This window comes from Ursus americanus, chromosome 22 (genome assembly GCF_024610735.1).
Source record: "Ursus americanus isolate L20-20 chromosome 22, mUrsAme1.1.p, whole genome shotgun sequence".
Lineage (NCBI taxonomy): Eukaryota > Metazoa > Chordata > Mammalia > Carnivora > Ursidae > Ursus > Ursus americanus.
Window position 1 is genome coordinate 22,770,666 of NC_142148.1, and position 8,877 is coordinate 22,779,542.

Here is an 8,877-nt window from a genome sequence, read left to right on the forward strand (position 1 = left end):
TATTACTCCCAGGCAAAGGAGGCTCCAGGAAGCTGCCTTCAAAACTGCAGACCCGCTCTGGGTAAAAGGCTGAGGGTTTTTTAGGAAAATACAGGGTCTGGGAGCTTTGGATAGGAATCTGGTAGCATCGCCAGCCCTATTGGTTATGTCTTCAAAGCGGTTTCATGACTAGCACTAGCAATCGCCATTTGAGTCCCATTCCTAAGTATACTTTGAGGTAAGCAAGATGACAACGTTGGTGCGGAGTTCCTGGAACAAAGTATTCCACAGAAAAACAAGTGAAGGGAAGAGAGAAGCTTTAAGAAGGGAGGGGGACATTGTTCAAAGTCTTGCTGAAGCATTAGTGTGTCCATCTTAATTTCTATCCATCTTTACGTTTCTATAGCGGCTTCCATCACGATAATAGGGTTTAGGCAGGGGTAGTGGCGTCTGGGAGGCTAGGACCAAAGCAGCATGAGAATAATTTTTTTTTTTCTATAATAAAATAATAACCAAAGTGCAACCGTGGAGGGGTTAACGAGGACCGGTGGGTAAGGCCCCCCGGACTGAAATTTTAAATGGGGAAAAAAAGCAGGTTTCGGTTCTTCTGCCAGGGCATCATCAACAGAACCAGGCACTACTTTGTGGCCCATTTCATCCTCAAAACAATCACGCGAAGAAGGCACTATTTGTTCCCTTTCGCAGAAGATCGAAGAAGATTAATTTGCACTGAGTTCCGCAGCGAGGGGCCGAGCCAGACACTCTTAACCCAACCCACCCCGCAACGTCACTCTCCTTAGGCGGGGTTAGTGCGCAAACGTCGCACGCAAAGACTCAAAGTTCTCTCGCCACAAATACCCGCAACTTCCGGGAGATTGCCCAAGCACCTCAGCGCGCTTGCGCCGCCCCGCCCCGTGACGTCTCCATTCCGTCCCTCCCCTTCTGGAACGCGGAGCTGCTGAGCGGGCTGTCGGCCATTTTGTGAAGCGGCGAAAGAGGTGGTGGCTGCTGTGGGCTCCGGGAAGCCGTTCGGGCTGGGGCTGTCGGCCGCGGGGCGGAGGCACTCGCGCGGGGGGTAACTCGGGTCTGGGTTCGGGTGCCGCGCAGCTCTCCCCGGTAAGACTCCCGCAGCCCGGAACGGGCGGGGCTGTGCGGGGCTCGAGCCGCCCCTTGGTGGCCCGGGGCGGGGCCTTCGGAGGCCTCCGAGCCCGCCGCAGCGAGCGCCCCACACAAAAGGGTCGCGGCATGGCTGCGGGGGGGCCTGGGGAGCTGCTTGCGCCTTTGAAGCCTGAGAGGCTGCAGGAAGGACGCAAGAGAGGATGAGCCTGCATACCGAAGTGGGGACGAGGCCATAGGGAGGACGCCCCCGTGGTCTGAGAGGGAGGAGGCCACTGCTGGGTGGCCCAGCGGCCTGCGAACTAACGGGGATTGCAGTAAAAACACACCTACATCCCGAATGAGCGAGATTTTCGATGCTTCCCAAAAAGGACAGAGATTGTAACTACAGCTCTGTGCCCGGCAGTGAGGAGATAAACATAGTGAGGACACTCCCTCCATCCGAAGTGGAAAGGAGGCTCCTGTGGCCGAACGGGAAAAGGGGTCTAGAGTCTGGACACACCTGTGGGGGGAAAGCTGCAGTCGGTACACTCCTGTGAGTCTAGGAAGGAAGTCAGAACTGGCCGCCTTCGTGGCCTGAAGGTGGAGGGGGTTGCAAGGAAATGCTTCCACGGCTCAGCGCTGGGCGGGGCTTACCCTCGAGGGTGTCGGCGATTTGAGAAGCCGGCCTCTGTAGCGAGAAAGTGGGGGTGAGTACGCCTCCCAAACCTCTGAGAATTATAGTAAGATGCCAGGCCCTTGATACCCAAGCAGGGAAGGGACCGCAAAGAGCACCACCTTTACATATCGCTTGGGAGAGAGCCTCCAGCACTGAAAGGAGCAGGCCCAATAGGAGGTGAAGGTTGGGTGCTCTTGATGGTGAATTTATTAAGGAGGTTTTAGTTGGCAGCCACGTGAAATGGGTGGGGTTGAGAATCTACAGGTTAGTGTCGGGGATGGACACCAGTGCAGGAGGCTTAGCTGCCAGACTATAAATGCATGGACTTCATGTGTGCCTGTAATGTGTATTTTATAGTGAAAAATCTCAGCGGCTGAATAACTTTGGGTTATTCAGCACAAAACATGCTGGGAGTTTTGTACCCTGAGTTGCAGGCTCCATAGGAGAGGTTTCTGGACTTTGAAAACTGTCCTTGATTCCTGGATTTCCAGAGATGATTTAATGTAAATTGTGGTAGTTGTCAGGAACCATCCTGTATTTATTCAAGAATAGTGTAATTCCAGTCAATATAACCTGAGAAAAAATGTAATTGCAACTGAGGGATTGTTGAAGGAGGGACTTGTGACTGGAGTATTCTTAGAGCTTCTTGCTTGAATGGTTTAAAATCGTGTAGTTTTTGTAAAATGCAGTATTAGTAAAATGAATTGCATTGGACTTTGTTATCTAGTTTATGTTGTTAATGTATTTCAGAGTATTTGCAATTCAGAAATGTCCTACAAGTTCGGACATAAAGGCTGATTTTGTTTTATAGAAATGTAATACAAGACTGGTTGTACTCGTTTTTGAAATCTGGTGGTTTTGACCAAATAGACCATTTCTGGATTTAGTGGGAAGTAATTGTGTTCAGGCATTTTCCAAGAATATTAAAAAGTTGGGAAGAACTGTTACAGGTGGTTAAAATAATTTTGTGGTAATTTTTTAAGAAAATGAAATGTTTGGCGTGCTTATGTAAAGGTTGAGGATGTGCTCAGTATTATTGCTGGAAAAATTAACAAAACAGGGAATGCGTTTTATATGACCTTTATATGCTCAATTAAATGTTTATTTTGTTTATGGATTGTAATGCATAATTTGTATTTTTCTTATGTTCATATCTGTTAGGTGAAAAATGTGAAGCTTTAGAAACCATTGTGGTAGTTACTTGGAACCTATTGTTATGTGTTATTATCAGCATACTTCTGGCTTTTTTCACTTTCTTGTGACTGCCAAATGTTTTGATGATTGCATATTGAGAGTTTGGGGGTTGTTGGTACAATTTTTAGATGTGAAACTTGATTTTGTGGACCAGTGTTCAGGTGCTGGAATCCAGTGACAATGTTCATAACATTTTCATTCCATTTTGTAGAGAGCCACTCCATCTTTCAGTTTAGGTGAATAAATTCTTCTGTAGATGTTGTAGAAAGAACTTCTAAGTGTCAGTAATTGCACAAAAGATGCTCTTAGATATCTCTCCCTAAAATCTAGGGACTGTCGTCCATTTCTGTATCTCCTGTCCCGGCCATAAGTGTTTAATAAATGTTCGTGGTATAAATGAATGTTGTTAAATGTGTAGGTCAACTAAGCAGAAAAATAACTTCATCTAATTTATAGTTTATCGGATTTTACTACCACCACTCATACACCTTTTGGTTTGCAACGAGTTTATTTCATTAAATTTCAAGCCACCTTTTAAGTCTTAAGTGAGGGTGAATGTGGTTGGCTAGGTTAGAAGTGATGTTGTTGCTTTTAAGTTTAAATCAAGATAACGTATTTGTTGGCATTTCGGGGGATTGAAAAATAATACAGTGTTTTTGTCAGGAGGAATATATATCTTATTTAGAAATGTCTTGGTTTGCCACTTTTGAGAACTTTCTGGAGGTTAATGGGAAAGTTGAGTAACGAGCCGTCTAAAGGATTCATGTCCCTCAGTGTCAGAAGAATTGTTTCATTAAGAATAATCCCAGAATCTGAAATGTGATTCATTTGGGGATGGGAACAAACTCAAGTGGATGAAGCTGTGATTTTTTTCCATAATGCCTTCCATAATGTGATTATGCGGCTTATAGCATTGTGCCCATTATGATTGGTTCTCTGTTGCTCATCTTTGAGGTGAACATTTGAGGGGTGCTGGTTTTTGTATTTTTTTAATCTAAAGAACTTAGCTCTGGTTATTGTTAATTAAAGACTGACAACTGAACAAAGTTGAAATTCTATTTTTGATGTTTATCACCAGATGAAGAGTGGGAATGGTTAAGTTCAACTGGTTTGTGCTTTGGCTTCCTGATAAAAGGATTGTTGTCAGAAATTTTACTCTGAAATTCCAAGGGTTTGAAATGACTAGTAAATAAGAAAACATGTGACGTAATAATATGCTAACTGTTCATAGCAGATATTTGTAATTTGTTCATGTATCTGGTATTTCTAAAGCTGAAGCAAAGCCACTATGTTAGGACTAATTCCTAACAAAGTGGAAAAGTATACTAGAGCAATCTTCTTGTTTTAGATCTTCTGATATATATATCAGTGAATTTAATGGCAAATCAGGCCCATTTTCTCTTTTGTACCTTTATGCTTTACAAATAGGTAAAACATGTGTTTTAGTTGTTTCGATGCATAGAATTGTTTGTTTTACCCTTCTAAAATTCAAGTCTTAAGGTGGTTGAAGTGGATTTTTCATTTTGGGATCCTGCATTCTGTTACCAGCTCACATTCAGGACACAGGAATGAGTAGTTCCTGGAGAACAGTGGTGCCTCTATTAAATTATTGTGCTCTTTGCAAAGTGAGGTGTTGAAAACAAAAGTACTACTTCAGTTTTCAGTTTCTATTTACTTTGTCTGTTTGAAGGAAGAAGTGTAACACCAAAAGTTGTGAAGTTCTAGCTTCTAGCCTGAACTTCCTGGGTACTTTTCTTTGCTATGGGTTGATGTGGGCCTTCCCCTTTGCTTAAATAGAAAAGATTCATGAATTTACTTCTAGATTGATTTTGTACTTTAAATTGAATAACGTAAAATTTGAGGCATTTGCCGAATTCAGCTGGAACTTCAACTTTTTCTTGTGGAATGAGACTTTTCCTTCTTGTTAGGATAATTTCTGGCAACCCGTTAGAAATTTTTGATAGTAGCTCTAGTGTGTTCCCTTTGGATGTTAACTGTCTGACTCTAAACTTGTTCTATCCAGATGAACATTTGGAGGCTTCTTGGGTCTGGAAGGGAAAAGGCTGAGGAACTTGTTTCCCTTACCTTCAGGGCACATGTCCTGGCCCCATACCAGACCTTTTGAATTGGAGTTTCCAGTGGGGGAATCATCTGTTAATCATAAATGCTTAACTAGAAAATTACTGTGGTTCTGTTGGTTATAGAGTCAGACTTGTACATTTAGAAATTAATATTACAAAATTGATGCTCTTCCTCATGGAGCATAGCCTTCACCTAAAAGCAGGCTTTTTTGTGTTTCATGTTTCCCTTTGTGACCTGTTAGATAAACTCCTAGGTGTGGTTTTTAAATAAAGAGTTTTAAAACTCTTTAGACTTAATTAGAACTGATTTATACAACATATAAAAAATTAATACAGTGCTCTGGGATTTTGAAAGCATTGTTCATGACTTATGTGCGTAGCTTTTGTGGCAAAACAATCTCTTCATTAATTTGAGTAGTTGTCTAGAAGATGTTTAGCTTGTCCTTTAGAAAAAATTTGGAGTAACACTAAAATTTTTTAATATGTTTTACTTTTTGGTGTTGAATATTAAACTCGCAGGTGGTATCCCGAACTTGAAAGATAGTTAAAAATGAGTGTTGTTCTAAGTAGTGTTCTGTTGGTAATCTTTATACTTAACAGTGACGATTTTCTTCTCTGTTTCTCTGAATCAAAAAATGATCTTTTGAATGTAGTTGTCTAATTATTTGGTCTTATATATTGCTTGTGAATTGTTCAAACTTCACCAATTTGGGAGAAATTCCAGTAAGAGATGAGTGACTTGTTTTTACTTTGGGAAGTCTTCTTAATATGCCAGACATTTTTAGAGATTTTTTTTTTTTTTAACAAGTCTCTTGGAACAGTTTTGGTGTTAGAAGAAAAATTAATCGTTATAGCCTGAACTTTCACTTAATTTATGTTTCTTGATGCTCAATGCTATTTTGGTGCAAAGGAAAATATTTTGAAAGAGCAATTGCAAGAATTTCCATAAGTACCCTTGAATTGATGACTTTGTCATTTGCCTTGGAACTGTTTGTGTGTGAATTTGTGCTTTTTCATCAAGTGTTTGGTGGGACCTGAGGAAATAGGTTGTAGTTGGACTTACATTAATGGAATTTTCTGGACTGGTTTAATCATCAAGTGATAAAAGTAATTACCATCTGTGAAGCTGAGCTTTATGACTTTTAGTTTCTAATTGACTCATTCTTGGACTAATTTATGGCACATTCTTGATGTATGTAAATATATAATGTTTTGAGAGATATTCAAAATTGAAAGCAATACCAAGTAACAAGCATGTGTGGGATTTTGGTACATTTCTTTCTTTCTTTCTTTTTTTAATATGCATTCTAATGAAGTACTCTGGTGGTTTCACACTCGCCTTCATAATGTACAGTTCAGTGTGGCCTGTGCGTGTTGTTTTGTGTTTCCTGCATTGATTTTTGCCTCCGTTTATTCTCTATTGCAGTCTAAAAGTTGGTTTTAATTGGTTGCCCACAGGATTGACTTGGCCTCTACTTCTTGTTAAGAAAATACATCTCTTGTTTTATCAGGTAAGAGATTTTGAATAGAGGGTTTGTTTTTATACAAAATAAAATGAGACAGCTTATTTAGTAACATGAAAATATGTGTAGTAACTGAATTGTGGGGGATTTTCTTTTTCTTTTTTTTTAACAGTTTTATCTGAGGGATGGGGGTGGGATAGACTGGGTGCCTTGAACAGTTGTTGCTTTCTTCGGGGTTCGGTTTTATATGGATGCATTTCTTCTGCTGAATTCCTGATTATTAGGCAGTAAGCTGTTTTTTTTGTTGTTGTTGTTTGTTTTTTTGTTTTTTTTCCAGTGTAGCATTCCAGATTAATTACAAATATAGGTGCTTGTTATTGGTATGGTTTTTTAATATTTCTTAGAGGTAAAGGTGTAGATAATGGGTTATCCGTTTTAGAGTACCTATTTTGACTTCAGATGGAACTTTAGTGATTGGACTCTAACCCTCTTGTTAAATAACAGTGGTAGGCTTAAGATAGTTGAAATGACTTGCCTGTCAAACAGGCACTTAGTAAAAGAGTAGCAGATCTTATTTCATATTTTTTCAGAACCTAAAAACTGTTTTTCTCTTTAGATGGCTTTATGAATAACTTTTGTGTTCTTTGGTTTAATCCTCAGCCTTTTTCTAGCTGGTAATCTGGCCAGATTTTTCAGTATCATGTTTTCATATGTACCTTGTGCAGACTTCACTAAAGCCCTTCTCTTAGTAGCAGATGGTTTTTGAAGAATTACTGCGTATGTCAGTTTAGCCCTGTGTTTAATTTTTGTGTTCTTGGGACTATATCAGATTCCTATTTTACTGTCCCAGTGCAAACTAACATCTATCTTTCAAGTCATTTTGGGTGCCTAGATTACTTACTCATGATGTGATTAAGTGATTAAGCATTTTTTGAAGTTGAACAGGAATGCTATCTTAATTTTGCATGTAGCCAATATGCTACAGACAGTAGGGAATGAGAATTTGCCTTAATATCTTGAAATCTTGATGAGCTTACATATAGACTGTAAATAGTAGTAAATAAGAAGAAAAGAGTTTGTTGGTGTGATTTATTTTTTTTAATATTGATTTTTCTTGTTGACTCTTGCAAACCAAAAACGAAAAGCTTCCCTCATACCCCAAGTTTCTAGTGTTTTATAATGGTCTCACAAAGAGCATTTTCTGTTCGCCCGTCCATCTTTCTGGATTAAATTTGAAGGTGGCTTTTATTTTTGTGTATGTGTGTGAGAAGACTGTCAAAGCTAAACAATATATTTCTGTTTTTGTGTACAGCAGTCATAATAGTTGAGATATAATTACAGATTTTGTTGTATCAAATTAATAATTCACACAATATTCGACATTGAAAAACTGCTTTCATGGGGTTACAGAATTCTTAGAGCTTGCAGCAGGAAACTTTGCTCTTTTAATGTTCCTGACTGAGAAGTGATAAAACCAAAGCTCAAATCATTTATCATTTTTCTGAGGTTACAGAACTAGTTTAATAGGTTTATATTTAAAAGTTGATATTTAAGATGGCTTGGAAAATATCCTATGTTGTTGATCACATAAATTTCAAATTAATATTTTTTCCAGTCCTAAGAGTTTGTTTTATATCACTTTACAAAGGGCTTCCCTTGCATTTTCTTTTGGAAGCCATAAGAACTGAAATACTGAAATTTTGCTTAAATCTGGGAGAAACTTCTCAAAAAGAAAAAGTTCAGAACGGGACATTATTTAAGGAGAGTAGTGAGCTCCCAGAAATCCCACAGGAGTTATATTGAGTAGGGACTATAACAGTCACTGAATAAAGTTCATACGCTAGTTCTTTTTAAACAAAAGCAAAACCAAAAAATACCCTTTTTTCGTTTTCAGCCTTCTTTGGGAAAAACGAGACTTTTTTGAGTGTGTGTGTATGCGTGTGTTTTTTGTTTTGTTTTTTGGTTTTTTTAATGGTGAGTTTGGAAATGAGTCATTGGATCTGAGTTTTAATTAAAACAGCTATGGTGAATGGCACTGCAACCAGGTTCTACTTTTTGGAGTGATGAATATAAATAAGATTTGGGCTGTTATTCAGTGTTTCTTTTGGATTCTTCGTATGTATCAACCTTGTTTATAATAAATAATTCCACATATAGTTTTCTTTAATAAATAGAGCTGTAATGCAGATTGAAGAGTTTTAGGTTGAAATATGGAATCCGTTCTCTTTTGAGACTTGACTCTACTTTAGTGTTAAGTATTATTTGTAATTCGTTAGTATTCCAGTTTTCTGTTTCTGTTTTGCATTTTGAGATTGAGTCATATAAAATGACACTGGTAATTCTACAAAGTTGTCATGTTTATAAGGAAAATGCTAAGCCACTATTA

At 38.9% G+C, this 8,877-nt stretch overlaps 1 protein-coding gene and 1 pseudogene across 5 annotated transcripts in view; one reads left to right on the plus strand and one right to left on the minus strand.

Moving 5' to 3' along the window:
* Positions 1-648: 648 nt before the first annotated feature.
* LOC148108037 (uncharacterized) lies at positions 649-5,098 on the minus strand (annotated as a pseudogene).
* Positions 888-8,877, plus strand: part of CPNE1 (copine 1) — a 34,443-nt gene continuing 26,453 nt past the window's right edge. Inside the window, exons 1-2 of one of the 5 annotated variants that reach the window (XM_045805914.2) lie at positions 1,012-1,095; positions 6,487-6,539. The gene's annotated coding sequence lies outside the window, so the exon portion shown is untranslated. Of the gene's footprint in view, positions 1,096-6,454; positions 6,540-8,877 lie in introns of all 5 variants that reach the window. The other 4 variants (XM_045805889.2, XM_045805923.2, XM_045805908.2 and 1 more) reach the window with 4 other exon arrangements.